This window comes from Canis lupus, chromosome 8 (genome assembly GCF_003254725.2).
Source record: "Canis lupus dingo isolate Sandy chromosome 8, ASM325472v2, whole genome shotgun sequence".
Lineage (NCBI taxonomy): Eukaryota > Metazoa > Chordata > Mammalia > Carnivora > Canidae > Canis > Canis lupus.
This window is the reverse complement of record NC_064250.1, coordinates 74,392,905-74,408,353: the sequence shown is the minus strand read 5'-3', so window position 1 is coordinate 74,408,353 and position 15,449 is coordinate 74,392,905. Positions and strand designations below refer to the sequence as shown.

At 41.6% G+C, this 15,449-nt stretch overlaps 1 pseudogene; it reads left to right on the top strand.

Moving 5' to 3' along the window:
* Positions 1-1,248: 1,248 nt before the first annotated feature.
* Positions 1,249-4,249, top strand: LOC112670968 (immunoglobulin heavy variable 3-74-like; annotated as a pseudogene).
* Positions 4,250-15,449: the final 11,200 nt, after the last annotated feature.

The window sequence follows — 15,449 nt, the reverse complement described above, 5'->3', positions numbered from 1 at the left end:
CCATCCCTATACCTGGAGGGCAGAATCATCCTTAGCACCAGAATAAGGACCTTAGGACCCAGAAGTCAAACAACCCTTGTCAGTCCCTCACTAATTCACTGACTCAAGCCAATATCCTAACTTTATATCTACACAAACCCAATGTTTTGTTGTCGAAGTGACACAAGGGCTACATAATTTGGTCACTGTCTGGGTGTTGTATTCTAGGGAGCTCATGCACTTGCAAAATGAAATACATTTCACCTTAGATCAGTTTTCTGTCTACCGAGTAATTAGACCAAAGAACCTAGAAGAAACGAAGGAAAATCTTTCTGCTCCAATTACTGGAAGATCAAACCAATAAATTTGGCAATAATAAAATAAATTATATTTAAATCCATAGACAGGACAAAAATTCATTTTCCACATGACATGATCTGCTAGAGAGGCCAACCCTTTAAGCTCCACAAAGTGGTAAAATTAATTATTTCAGGGAAACTTCAGGGTATAAAATCAACATGTGAAATAAAGCTATGTTTCCACACACTAACAACAAATTATCTAAAAGAATCAGAAAGGGAGACAGAACATGAAAGACTCCAAACTCTGGGAAACAAACTAGGGGTAGTGGAAGGGGAGGTGGGCAGGGGGTGGGGGTGACTGGGTGACAAGCACTGAGGTGGGCACTTGACTGGATGAGCCCTGGGTTTATTTTATATGTTGGCAAATTGAACACCAATAAAAAATAAATTTATAATAAAAAAGAAAAAAAGAACGGGATGAGCACTAGGTGTTATTCTGTATGTTGGTAAATTGAACACCAATAAAAATTATTTTATTAAAAAAAAGAAAAAAGAAATGAAAATTAAAATATTCCTTTCACTTTGGCAAAAAAATAAAATAATTCGTATTAAATATTCATAGGCGGTAACATGCTATATACTAAAAATTACCTAAATTGGCCAACGGGTTTTAATAAGACATTGAGAGATGCAAAGCTAATTCTGTCCACATGTTAGAACGCTTCATATCGTTACATGACATTACAGAATTTTGACCTCAAATGTAATGCAATCATGTTTATGAAACTTGTAAAAAATCTAATCTAAGTCTGGAGCTAACTATATACTCAGAGGGCATGCAAACAGGGCCTTTCCTCCACCTATTAAACCAGCCCATCCCTGAACCTGCAGCTGGGAGAGGATCCCAGACCCCAGCATCCCGAGGGGACCCCATTCAGGGATCAGGACAGAACACACACAACTCACCATGGAGTCTGTGCTCCATTGGGTTTTCCTTGTTGCTATTTTAAAAGGTAATTCATGGAGAACAAGAGACCTTGAGTCTGTGAGTGGAGGTGAGTGAGAGAAACAGGGGATTGGGATCATTTCCTGACCAGTATGTCTTGTGTCTGCAGGTGTCCAGGGTGAGGTGCAGCTGGTGGAGTCTGGGGGAGAACTGGTGAAGCCTGGGGGGTCCCTGAGACTCTCCTGTGTAGCCTCTGGATTCACTTTCAGTAGTTACTGGATAAGCTGGGTCCACCAGGCTCCAGGGAAAGGGCTGCAGTGGGTCTCAGTAATTAACAAAGATGGAAGTACCACATACCACGCAGATGCTGTGAAGGGCCGATTCACCATCTCCAGAGACAATGCCAAGAACACACTGTATCTGCAGATGAACAGCCTGAGAGCTGGGACACGGCTGTGTATTACTGTGCACACACCGTGAGGGGACCTCAGTGTGAGTCCAGACACAAACCTCCCTGTAGAAGGGGATCGGGACCACTAGGAGGTGCACACTCCTTACTAGTTGTCACTTGAAGGGCCAGGAGTCGGTGCAGATGGAGGTTATGGGCTGGTTTCCTGTCAGGGTCTGCTCTTCCTCTCCTTTGAGCAGTATGCCCCAAGGAGTCATATGGTCACATTATCCTGGTCTTATCTCTTGAGTATCTGAATTAGAAATATTATTTTTTTATGAAAAACACTTATAACATGTACAAAGGACAAAGTTGCTCACACTTGTTGATTACTACCGCTACGTGAAAAAAAAATTGCAATCTCTCCAGTTACATCAACTATGCATTTAGTGGAGCCACATCTGAACTTGTGCGCCGCAGGTCCACTCACCTCAAGGAGCAAGCTTGGTGGAAGCAGCATAAAGTGCATGCAGGATAAGAGGCCACAGAAGCATCAACCATCTAAAGCAAGAGAAGACAGATCCCTGTTGTGGTAACTGTCTTGAACAAGCCTCCCTGCAGCAATGTTAGTAACAACCTGAGAAGGTACGGGGGTGCCCAGCAGGATGTTGTGTATTTTTGCTGTCTCAGGATCAGAAACACACACACAGACAAGAGTATTAAACATTATCACCTTCACAATCATGTCTGTTGAGAGCAGCACAACCTCTTAGCAAGTCATAAATGCTTGGATGGAACCAGGGAAGGACACAGGCTCAGGGTTTGTGTTGTGGGTCTGTGGTGAAGATGGGATACTGCTTGAGGAGGGGCTTGTGTGGAGTCAGTGTCCCCCCTGCATCAATGCTGATATCAGCTCACTGTGTGTGACCTCTATCATCCCCATGTTGAAAAATAACATCCGTGTGATGGGAGGGGAAGTGGGGCCTGAGGGCAGCACTTAGGTCAGGAGATCCATCCTCATGATGGGATCATGAAACTGAAATGCCAGGCTTTGGGAAGCTCTTTGCCTCCAGGCCCCATGTGAGGTAAAAGGGAAGGTAACGGCTAGGATGTGGGGGCACTCCAGACACAACATCTGCCTGCACCTGGACCTCAGACGTACCAGACTCCAGAGCAGGGATAATGAGTGTCGCCTTTTTAATCCACCCAGCCTGAGATTGCGGTGACAACACCCAGACACACTCCACAGGGTCTCTCCTCTGATTTGTCCTTTACAGCCTGGTACCACGAAAAGACTCAGGTTATGACAAAACAGAGTAGGAAACCTACAGCTGGACTCACTGTCCTCAGCCACCTTCCATGCTCCGTGCTTAGTAGCTGTGCATCGTGTTGGTGCCACACATTCTTCCAACAACACTGGGGTTTTGAGAACTGTTAGTATCCTGGGATTCCTCCCTCTTTACCACCTGAGGAGCTTTAAGCCAGCACATGCCCCATAGAAGCAGACATCTAAATTTCAGATTTTCCTGTCTGCTGCTCATAATACTTTACAAAATATTCTGGATCAGCCTCCTTCTTGCCCTCATCGCCACAGCTATATCTCCCCATGACAACATCCACACCTCTTACGTTCAAAAGGAGGTTGATTTTCCACCTGTAGACTTGCAGTGTTTGTTCTCTCAGACCTCTGAGTGATTTCATGGTTGATCACAATGAGTCAAGAACTATCTATCATGTTCCAGGAATGAGACAATCTCAGAGACTCCTGATCCAGGAGTTAAGAATTCCTCCCTTCCAATGCTGTTATAGCAAAGACCGTGTGTGGAATTCCCTCTGCTTTATATGCTGAAGATCAAGAGGGGACTCTGGAATTTTATGTCAAAATCACCTAAATTTATTTCCCTCCCATCTCTTACCTTAGTCCTGTGGATTCATTTTGTGTTTGAATGTATGTTGTACAATTTTTATTTTATTTTGCAGTAAGTAATGGTGACATATGTGGTCCATGCACATATTCTCCCTAGTGAGTGACATAGAGAGGAAAGCACCTCTTAACATGTGACACGGGCTTCAGGCAGGAGATCGGGCATTCTCCACAAGACAAGGATTGTGGGAATATTATTATCACAACTCTGTGTCTTCATGCCATTGCTGTAGTTACACGTTGGATGGTGTGGACAGCTGGAAGTCCCCCTGATGCATGTGATCCCCTCAGGGATGGAAGCTGCTGGATCTGGAGGCAGAAGAGAAGTCCTGTCTCATTTGGCAGGGTCAAAGGGACTGACATGAGAAGCCAAATTTGAGGTGGATCAGAGCAGAAAAGTGGAATTGAATTCCTTAGCCTTGACATTTTCTCTAGGTCTGTATCTTCCTCTGTGTGTACAAATACCCATTCTAGCTTCTGCTCCAGAATAACAGCTTTATGATGAAGACATCACATAGTATGCTGGTTCTGGGTTTTCAGAGAGTGTCTGTCGTGTGGGGTGCAGCCACTGTGGGGTCCTGTTTTGGCTGCTATTTCCTTCAGGCCAGGCGTCCACACAGGCATTCCTTGCCTTCAGTGGGCTGTATGTGATCCGTGGCCGGAATGTGGTGACTTTTAACTGGGTGTGCTTTGCTCTGCTTGTTAAATGAACCCTGATACCACCTCCACTAGAACTGAGGCCCTGCAGAATTCTCAGGGCAGGAGATGTGGGTGGGCAAGTTTGCAGCCACTCTGGGAAAACATATGGTGCGACATCAGATAGGTAATAGTAAACCTACCCTATGATCCAGCAACTGCACTACTGGGCATTTATTATAAGAATACAAAAGTACTGGGATGCCTGAGTGGCTCAGCAGTTGAGCGCTTGCCTTCAACTCAGGTCCTGTTCCCAATCTGGTGATCGTGTCTCATATCAGACTCCTGAAAGGAGCCTGCTTCTCGCTCTTTGTCACACCGTCTTTGCATCTCCCATGAATAAATAAATAAAATCAGTAAAAGGAAAAGAATCCTGAGATACTTGGGTGACTTAGTAGTTGTGCGCCTGCCTTTGGCTCAGGGCATAATCCCAGACTATAGGGGTTAAGTCCTACTTCGGGTTTCCTGCATTTAGCCTGCTTCTCCCTCTGCCAATGTCTCTGGCTCTCTCTGTGTGTATGTCTCTCATGAACAAATAAAACAAATGAAAACTTAAAAAAATAAAAGAATATTCAAAGGAAAACAGGACCATTGAAATAAAGACTCACTATTAGTATATATAAAACCAAATATAAAAGCACTGAGGGGGGCAATTGACAGGATAAGCCAACATTCATCTATAAAACAGGCAGAACCTTGTGTGGACATGTTACACAGGAGGGTACAGACACATGAAGTAAGCACAGGGGAGAACACCTCCCACCAGGGTCTGTCAGGGAAATTCACATCAACCACAATGAGATGCCTTGTACATTCATCACATGGGCTCAGGTATGAAAGAAGCACTGACCAGACCATCCTGTGGATCATATAGAACACCTGGGCGTCAACCCTGCAAGTAGGAATGAAAAATGAAACAGAAGCCCTGGAAAATCATTTTTCTGTTCCTACTGAAATTAATGATGGATAACCTACCACGTGACCAGGGGTCACCTTGGGTCCTGGGGCTGGGGCTCCTCTCACAGCTGCAGAGTCGTGTTCTGCTGCTTTATTCAGTGAAGGGACGGTCTTACTTGGATGTCCTTTGAGTATAAAACCAGCACCGGACCTAGATTTGTTCTTCACAACTATTAACAAGGATTGCTTTACATCTCTAGACCACTGTGTGTAATGACTTCTGAAATTCTGAATTGTTCAAATCTTTGAAAAAATTACCTTTGCATTTCTTTTTGAGTTTTTAAAAATCTGTCATCAATGTAGGTTCTTTTAGTGTACAGTATTTTACCTTTTTCAGAATACTTAATTCTACATATATTCTTAACACCAGTGTCAATGTAATAAGGTTTATTAATTACCTTTTAAATACTTTATTGTTAGGAATGCTGGGGTGGCTCAGCAGATGAGGTCTGCCTTCTGCTCTGGGAGTGATCCTGGAGTCCAGAGATCCAGTTCCACATTGGACTCCCTTCTTGCTTCTCTCTCTGCCTGTGTCTCTGCCTCCCTCTGTCTGTGTGTCTTTCATTAACAGTTAAATAAAACCTTTAAAATATAAATATTTTTGTTAGTGTGTGGAAACCTAGATATATGTTGCATGTTTATTTTTCATCCTATACATTTCCTGAAATTGTTCTTTAAGGGCTTGGTTTTGTAGCTTGTTGGGTCTGACCTTGCAACAGATCATATCATATGGATACAAAGTTTTTTTTCTGATTCTATTGATTTAATTATCTTTTGTTCTATGTTTCCTACATTTCCTGGATTGAAATTCCAGTCATTGCCCCAGTAAGGGTTTCCTTCTCTTCTATGTGATTATCTGTCTGGACTAATTATGGTGTAGATGTATGACAGACCTAAGTGGAGATGTATTTCATGTTGTATGTGCATGAGCTCCCTTGAACACAAAATTCAATGACCAAACTAGGCAGCCCTTGTGCTTCTTACACAATGGGACGTTGGGTTTGTTGAGATATAAGGCCAGGATATTGGGTTTGAGTCATTGAATTAGTGAGGAATCCTCAGCCTTCTGGGTCCCACAGATGGTTCTAGTGAAGAGGATGGTTCACCCCTCCCAGGAGGGAGAAAGAATTTTCCCACGGGAGATTTATTTCCTTCCATTAGGGTGACACAGGAGGTTCACAGTCTCTGTCCACTGGATGATTCTCATGTGATTTTACTCACAATAATCCAGGGAACCAGCTGACATATGGGGTGGCACAGTTTATTCCTTCAATATAACATGTTGAATACTCATGGTGGGAATGACCCCCTGTGTGGGTCCTGACTTGACAGAAGGGCTTCAGGTTTTCACTTTTGAATGCAGTGGTCATTGTGGGTTTTTCATAAATGTGACTAATTCATGGAGGGAAGCTCTTGTGCCTCAACTCTTAAGATATTTTGAAGATCAAAGCGTGTTAGACATTTTCAAGCGGTTTTAGGAATCATAAGAAAGAATCATGTACATCCAATCCTTCACTCTGTTAATATAGGGGCCCCATTTAATGTCTGGGCGTGTTCAAGAATCCATGCATCCCAGGCATGATTTACTCTAGGTCGTCCTGTGTGATCCGTCCATGTCCTGTTGGATTCAGAATGCCAGCATTTTTGCATTTATGTGTATCTGACATATTGTCCATGTGTCCCTTCTTGTGGTTTCCGTTGCATGATCTTGCTGTCAGAGTCGTTCTGCCTTCCTTAAATCAATTTGGGCAATTTCCATTCTCATTCTGTATTGGAAGAGATTGAAAAGTTTTACCATAATTCTTAAAATACTTGATAAAATTCATAGATAAAGCCATCTGATTTTAGACTCTTTTTTTTTTGCTTTATTCTTCTTAAATCATTCATTGTCCTTTTGTAGGCAGAAGTTTTTAGATAATAATTTTAGTCTTTGTATTTGATCTGTATTGTTCATTTTTTATTTCTTCATGAAACAATTTTAGTGTATTCATAATACTAGTAATGTAATTTGCCTATGTTCCAATACTTTCTCTATTAGAATCTTTGCATTTTATTTATGTTCCTTTTTATTTTGTTTTGTTTTATTTTTACTTTTTTTATTGGAGTTCAATTTGCCAACATACACTGTAACACCCAGTGCTCATCCCGTCAAGTGCCCTCCTCAGTGCCCATCACCCAGTCACCCCTACTCTCTGCCTGCCTCCTCTTCCACTACCCCTTGTTCACTTCCAAGAGTTAGGTGTCTCATATTTTGTCACCCTCACTGATACTTTCACTCATTTTCTCTCCTATCCCTTTGTTCCATTTCACTAATTTTTATATTCCCTAAATGAATAGGACCATATAATGTTTATCCTTTTCCGATTGACATTTTTCACTCAGCATGATACCCTCCAGGTCCCTCCACATCGAAGTAAATGGTGGATATTTGTCGTTTCTAATGGCTGAGTATTATTCCACTGTATACAGAGACCACATCTTCTTTATCCATTCATCTTTCAATGTACACCGAGAGTCACTGGTGTTGGTCAATTTTTCTCTTTGAAATCTGATTATATTTTTTAAGGCCTATCTATTTTCCTAGAGTGCCTATGACTTTTAAATTTCATTTTTATTTTTCATACTTATTTAAGTCTCTAGGAATATTTTTATTTGTATAGATTCTATTTTTCTTCTAAGAATTTCAATGTCGATTAAATTAACCCAAATACCAATTGTTTGATTAAATTCACAAAAATGCCAATTGTTTTCTTACATAATAGAAAATTCCATATTCATATGGAAAAGGAAATCAAGGGATCCCTGGGTGGCGGTTTGGCGCCTGCCTTTGGCCCAGGGCGCTGTCTGGGAGACCCGGGATCGAATCCCACGTTGGGCTTCCGATGCATGGAGCCTGCTTCTCTCTCTGCCTGTGTCTCTGCCCCCCCTCTCTCTGTGACTATCATGAATAAATAAATAAAATCTTAAAAAAAGGAAAAGGAAATCAAATGATAGTGACCATAAAATTATGAGAGGCAGGAAGAGGGGGCAAGATGGCAGAAGAGTAGGGTCCCCAAGTGTGCCAGGGACACAGCCCAGGATCCGGGCTCCCCCCGGGACAGTCAGAGGCCAGGAGGGCCCAGGACAGCAAGGACATTCCTGCCCAGAGCTGAGCAGATCAGTGGCCTTGCCCCCGGAGCATCCAGGCCCCTGCAGACGGAGAGCTCAGTAGTTACTGCGGGAGCTGAAATCAGGTCTCCAAAGCTGGCCACTGCCACTGCGGTTGTTCTTCCTGGGGCCTCATGTGGTAAAGAACTCCCACTGAGCCCTGCACCAGGCAGGGAGCAGAGCAGCTCTCCCAAGTGCTAACACTTGAAAATCAACACAACAGGCCCCTCCCCCAGAAGACCAGTTAGATGGACCAGGTCCAGGGGAAGTCAACGGACTTAAAGTATACAGAATCAGAAGATACTCCCCCATGTTTTTTTTTTTTTTGCTTTTTGATTTCTGTTTGCTTCCTCCACCCTTTTTTTCCCTGACTTCTTTTTATTTCTCTTTTTCTTCTTTTTTCTCCTTTTTCTTTTTTCTGTTTCTCTTTTCTTTCCTTCTTTCTCTCCTCTCTTTTACTTCTTTTCCCAATACAACTTGTTTTTGGCCACTCTGCACTGAGCAAAATGACTAGAAGGAAAACCTCACCTCAAAAGAAAGAAACAGTCCTCTCTCCAACAGAGTTACAAAATCTGGATTACAATTCAATGTCAGAAAGCCAATTCAGAAGCACTATTATAAAACTACTCTTTGCTCTAGAAAATAGCAAAGGACTCAAGAGACTTCATGACTGCAGAATTTAGATCCAATCAGGCAGAAATTAAAAATGAATTAAATGAGATGCAATCCAATCTAGAAGTCCTAACAATGAGGGTTAATGAGGTGGAAGAACGAGTGAGTGACAGAGAAGACAAGTTGATGGCAAAGAGGGAAACTGAGGAAAAAAGAGACAAACAACTAAAAGACCATGAGGATAGGGGATCCCTGGGTAGTGCAGCAGGTTGGCGCCTGTCTTTGGCCTAGGGTGCAATCCTGGAGACCTGGGATAAAATCCCACGTCGGGCTCCTGGTGCAGGGAGCCTACTTCTCCCTCTGCCGATGTCTCTGCCTCTCTTTCTCTCTCTCTCTCTCTCTCTCTCGCTCACTCGCTCTCTGTGTGACTACCATAAATAAATAAAAATTTTAAAAAAGACCATGAGGATAGATTAAGGGAAAAAGTGACAGCCTGAGGAAGAAAAACCTATGTTTAATTTAGGTTCCTGAGGGCACCGAAAGGGACAGAGGTCCAGAATATGTATTTCAACAAATCCTAGCTGAAAACTTTCCTAATCTGGGAAGGGAAACAGGCACTCAGATCCAGGAAATAGAGAAATCCCCCTCTAAAATGAAGAAAAACTGTTCACTTCTGAAAGAAATTGAGGAAGACACAAAGAGATGGAAAAATATTTCATGCTCATGAATTGGCAGAATTGTTTTTATGATAAGGCACACAGTGAGAGAGATAGGCAGAGACACAGTCAGAGGAAGAAGCAGGCTCCATACACCGGGATCCGGACGTGGAATTCGATCCCGGGTCTCCAGGATCACGCCCTGGGCCAAAGGCAGGCAATAAACCACTGCGCCACCCAGGGATCCCAATTGGCAGAATTAATATGAAAATGTCAATGTTACCCAGGGCAATTTACACGTTTAATGCAATCCCTATCAAAATACCATGGACTTTCTTCAGAGAGTTAGAACAAATTATTTTAAGATTTGTGTGGAATCAGAAAAGACCGTGAACAGCCAGGGAAATTTTAAAAAAGAAAACCATATCTGGGGGCATCACAATGCCAGATTTCAGGTTGTACTACAAAGCTGTGGTCATCAAGACAGTGTGGTACTGGCACAAAAACAGACACATAGATCAATGGAACAGAATAGAGAATCCAGAAGTGGACCCTCAACTTTATGGGCAACTAATATTCAATAAAGGAGGAAAGACTATCCACTGTAGAAAGTCTCTTCAATAAATGGTGCTGGGAAAATTGGACATCCACATGCAGAAGAATGAAACTAGACCACTCTCTTTCACCATACACAAAGATAAACTCAAAATGGATGAAAGATCTAAATGTGAGACAAGATTCCATCAAAATCCTAGGGGAGAACAGAGGCAACACCCTTTTTTAACTCAGCCACAGTAACTTCTTGCAAGATACATCCATGACGGAAAAAGAAACAAAAGCCATAATGAACTATTGGGACTTCATCAAGATAAGAAGCTTTTGCACAGCAAAGTATACAGTCAACAAAACTCAAAGACAACCTACAGAATGGGAAAAAATATTTGCAAATGACGTATCAGATAAAGGACTAGTTTCCAAGATCTATAAAGAACTTCTTAAACTCAACACCAAAGAAACAAACAATCCAATCATGAAATGGGTAAAAGATATGAACAGAAATCTCACAGAGGAAGACATAGACATAGCCAACATGCATATGAGAAAATTTCTGCATCACTTGCCGTCAGGGAAATACAAATCAAAACCACACTGACATACCACCTCACACCAGTGAGAATGGGGAAAAGGAACGAGGCCGGAAACCACAAATGTTGAAGAGGATGCAGAGAAAGGGAACACTCTTACACTGTTGGTGGAACACAGTGACTGAGTTATTAGAAATTTACAAATAGAACTGCATTACCTGAAACCCTCTGAAATTCAGCTAAATTCTAAATTTTGCTAAATTATGGGATCCCCAATACATGCGTGGTCCACTATTCTAAGGTACGCTGCCACTCTGTCATTCAGGTGTTTCAGAGCGGTGGTAAGTCCTGTGGAAAGGAGCACAGGCCAAGAATCTGGGGTTAGACTCATCTGAAAATGTGCACAAGGACACTTAGAAACCCTCTACAATTTAAGGGGTACGTTCACAGCACTGTATGGGGAAACATGACACCTACAAACCAAGAGTTATATACAAAGACAATTACAAAGTACCACGTGGACACAAAGTTTGAAGTCTGGAATATTACATAATAAAAAAAACAGTTTTTTCAAATAAATATGAACATACAAAGGCAGTGACATCTTATCTAGTCACAACAGCTTGACAAAAATGATCCCAAGCTGAGTATATACTGAGATGACATGTATATAAGGTCAACCTTCTATTGAATAAAATAGCCCAGACCTGACCCTGCATCTGGGAGAGGAGCCCCAGTCCCAGGAACAATAGGTGACCCATTCAGTGATCAGGACAAAACACAACAGAAAAATGGAGTCTGTGCTCAGCTGGGTTTTCCTTGACACTATTTTTTAAATATATATTTATATATTTTCTATTTGAATCAATTTGCCAACATATAGCATATCACCCAGTGTTTATCACGTCAACAGAAGAATGGGCATTTTTAAGAACTCACAGAAAATCTACCATAATATATATGTGAAATCTTTTTAAAAATGTCTGTATGATTTTGATATTTTCATCTAATGTTGCTAGAAAGAGAGAAATTATATCTCAAAAGTTCATAAACATTGGGATGTAGGATAATGAGATTAAACATGTTTGATTTATACATTTTATCCGCAACTGGGAGAAGATATAAATTAACCAAAACCATCATGACTTCACTGTGGTAACATGGGGGTTGAAATTGAAACCACAGCTGTCTTTCCTAATTCAACCATGCCCGCAACCTCACTTTCAGTGTGTCCAGACACCCATCATCTCATGACATCCCTGTTTGGGGACTTCCTGCACTGATGGAAAAGGCCTGTTAATGCTAGGTGCTACTGGATACTCAGAAAGCATGAACAAGTGTCTACTGGCATTCATCTGAAGCTACTATTCCTCAATAGGGAATAGGTCAGAGCTTGACGATTCATGATTACCTGGTGCTGTTCCCCTGACTTTCACCACCTGACACCAATAATGGATGTCTGTTTCTAATTCAATATTTTTATTTTTTTTTTAAATTTTTTTTATTTATTTATGATAGTCACAGAGAGAGAAAGAGAGAGAGGCAGAGACACAGGCAGAGGGAGAAGCAGGCTCCATGCACCGGGAGCCTGATGTGGGATTCGATCCCAGGTCTCCAGGATCGCGCCCTGGGCCAAAGGCAGGCGCCAAACCGCTGCGCCACCCAGGGATCCCAATTCAATATTTTTAATGTAATGTCTAGTCGTATATACTATGAATCTCTCGACTTCCCCTGGAGATTTCCTACGACCCAACAATTGCACTACAGGGATTTACTACAAAGATACAGATGCAGTGAAAGACCACGACACCTACACCCCAATGTTTATAGCAGGAAGGTCTGTAGTAGCCAAAGTGTGGAAGTAGCCTCAGTGTCCATCGAAAGATGAATGGATAATGAAGATGTGGCCTATATATACAATGGAATATTACTCAGCCATTAGAAATGAAGAACACCCACCATTTTCTTCAAAGTGAAAGGAACTGGAAGGTATTATGCTGAGTGAAGTAAGTCAGTCACAGAAGAATGAATAGATGGTCTCATTCATTTAGGCAATATAAAAAGTAGTGAAAGAGAGTAAAGGGGAAAGGAGATAAAATGAGTGGGAAATATCAGGGAGGTCGACAGAACATGAGAGACTCCTAACTCTGGGAAAGGAACTCTGGGAAGGAACTCTGAGAAGGGGAGTGGTAAGGGAGGTCGCCGGGGGTAGGGGTGACTGGATGATGGGCACTGACACGTCACTTGACCTGATGAGCACTGAGTGTTATACTATATGTTGGCAAAGCACACTGCAATGAAAAATAATTAAGAAATAAAATTAAAAAAAAAAAAAGAAATAAAATTTGACGGGATCCCTGGGTGGCGCAGCGGTTTGGCGCCTGCCTTTGGCCCAGGGCGCGATCCTGGAGATCCGGGATCGAGTCCCACATCGGGCTCCCGGTGCATGGAGCCTGCTTCTCCCTCTGCCTGTGTCTCTGACTCTCTCTCTCTCTCTCTGTATCTGTCATAAATAAATAAAATATTAAAAAAAAAGAAATAAAATTTGAAAAACAAAACAAACTTCAGATAATGAGGAATATTCTTAACCAAAGAGGAAAGGACCTATAGTCAAAACTTCTAAAATACGTATGAAAGACATTAAAGAGAGAAATATATGGAAATCAGTCTATTCTTATGCATTGGAAAATTAAATATTTATATAATGTCTATACCACCAACAGCAATCTATGCATTCAATATGAACCCTACCAAAACACCACCAACATTTTTCTAGGGAATGGAAGAAGCCTAAAATTTGTAAGTAAACAGAAAAGATTCTGACTAGGCAAAAGAATGTTGAAACAAAAAGAAATCAGGGCAGCCTGAGTGGCTCAGCATTTTAGCACTGCCTTTTTGTCCAGGGCTTGATCCTTGAGACCTAAGAACGAGTCCCATATTAGGCACCCTGCATGGAGCCTGCTGCTCCCTCTGCCTGTGTCTCTGCCATTCTCTCTGTCACTCTGTGTCTCTCATGAATAAATAAAAAAACTTAAAAAAAAACAAGGCAAAAGCCATCACAATTCCGGATTTCAAAGTTGTGATAATCAAAACAGTATAATAGTGGCAGTAAAACACGCACATGGTCAATGGAATAGAATAAAGAACCCATAAATGGACACACAGCTCTATGGTCAACTTATCCTCAACAAATTACAAAAGGCTATCAACTGTAAAAGAGACAATCTCTTCAACAAAATGTGTTGGTAACATTGGACAGCTGCAAGTAGAAGAATGAACCTGGGCCATTCTTACACTTCACACAAAGATAAACTCAGAGTAGATGAAAGACCTAAATGGGAGGCAAGAAACCATCAAAATCAAGGAAATATTGTGACCTCGGCCACAAACCGGTTCTTGGTACTCAAATCTCCAAAGGGAAGGGAAGCAAAAGTAAAAATGAACTCTATGGACTATACCAAGTAAGGAGCTGTCTTACAGCTCTGGAAACACTCAACATAATTAAAAGCAACCTAACAATTTGGAAAGATAGTGATGCCTGTGTAGCTTCAGCATCTGTCTTTAGTGCAGGGAGTCCTAGAGCTCTAGGATTGAGACCAGCATCAGGCTCCCTGTGGGGAGCCCACTTCTCCCTCTGCCTGTCTCTGCATCTCTCTCTCTGTCTCTAATGAATGAACAAATAACATCTTCCAAAAGAATAAAAACAATGGGAGATTTGGAAATATATCTCCAGATTACGGCAGGTTTCCAAAATCGAAAAATAAATTACCAAACTAAACAACCACAATGTGAAAACTACAATCAGAAATGGGCGGAAGACATGAAGAGGCACCCTGTCCTGATTTGAGTTGTCGACTCTCACTTTATATTAGGTAGGTCATCCACATGCAAAATGAAATTTATTGTCTCCTCTAGGTCTGCCTTATATCAACAGCATGATTAGAACAGACAATGCATCCTGAAGACAAGAGGAAAATACTTTCTGCCCGAGACTGGAGGACCTGCCAGAAAACGTAGCAAGAAAACTACTTTAAAAAAAGAAAACTTGGTAACCTGGAAAGAAAATAATGAGTTTTCCTAGAACAATATCTTAATAGAGTCAATGAGTAAAAAGCTGACATAAAAACTGGAAGAAAGGGGATCCCTGGGTGGCGCAGCGGTTTGGCGCCTGCCTTTGGCCCAGGGCGCGATCCTGGAGACCCGGGATCGAATCCCACGTCGGGCTCCCGGTGCATGGAGCCTGCTTCTCCCTCTGCCTTTGTTTCTGGCTCTCTCTGTCTCTCAGTCTTTCATGAATAAATAAATAAATAAAATCTTTAAAAAAAAACTGGAAGAAATAACTCATGAGCTCAGAAAAAAATCAGGATATAAAATCAGCAAATAAAATAAAGATATATTCCTACAAAATAACAACAAATTACATATACAAAATAACAAAATAATCTGATTTACTCTGGCATGAAAAATAAATATTTAGGATTAAATTTACTAATAAATTGAAATTTCTCCAGAAAATGACCTATATTGATGCCTGTCTTTGGAAAAACACGCAGAAACTGAAGAAGAACTGTGCTTAGAACTTCATATAGTCAGAAGGCCATCTATACAAATTGCTATAGAATTGTGGTGCAACACTTGTGCTGGCTTTTAAATTCAAGAATGTAAGTCTGGAGCTGGTTATATAGTTGGAGGACATGCAAAGAGGGACCTCCCTCCACTGATTAAACCAGCCCAGGCCTGACCCTGTGGCCGGGAGA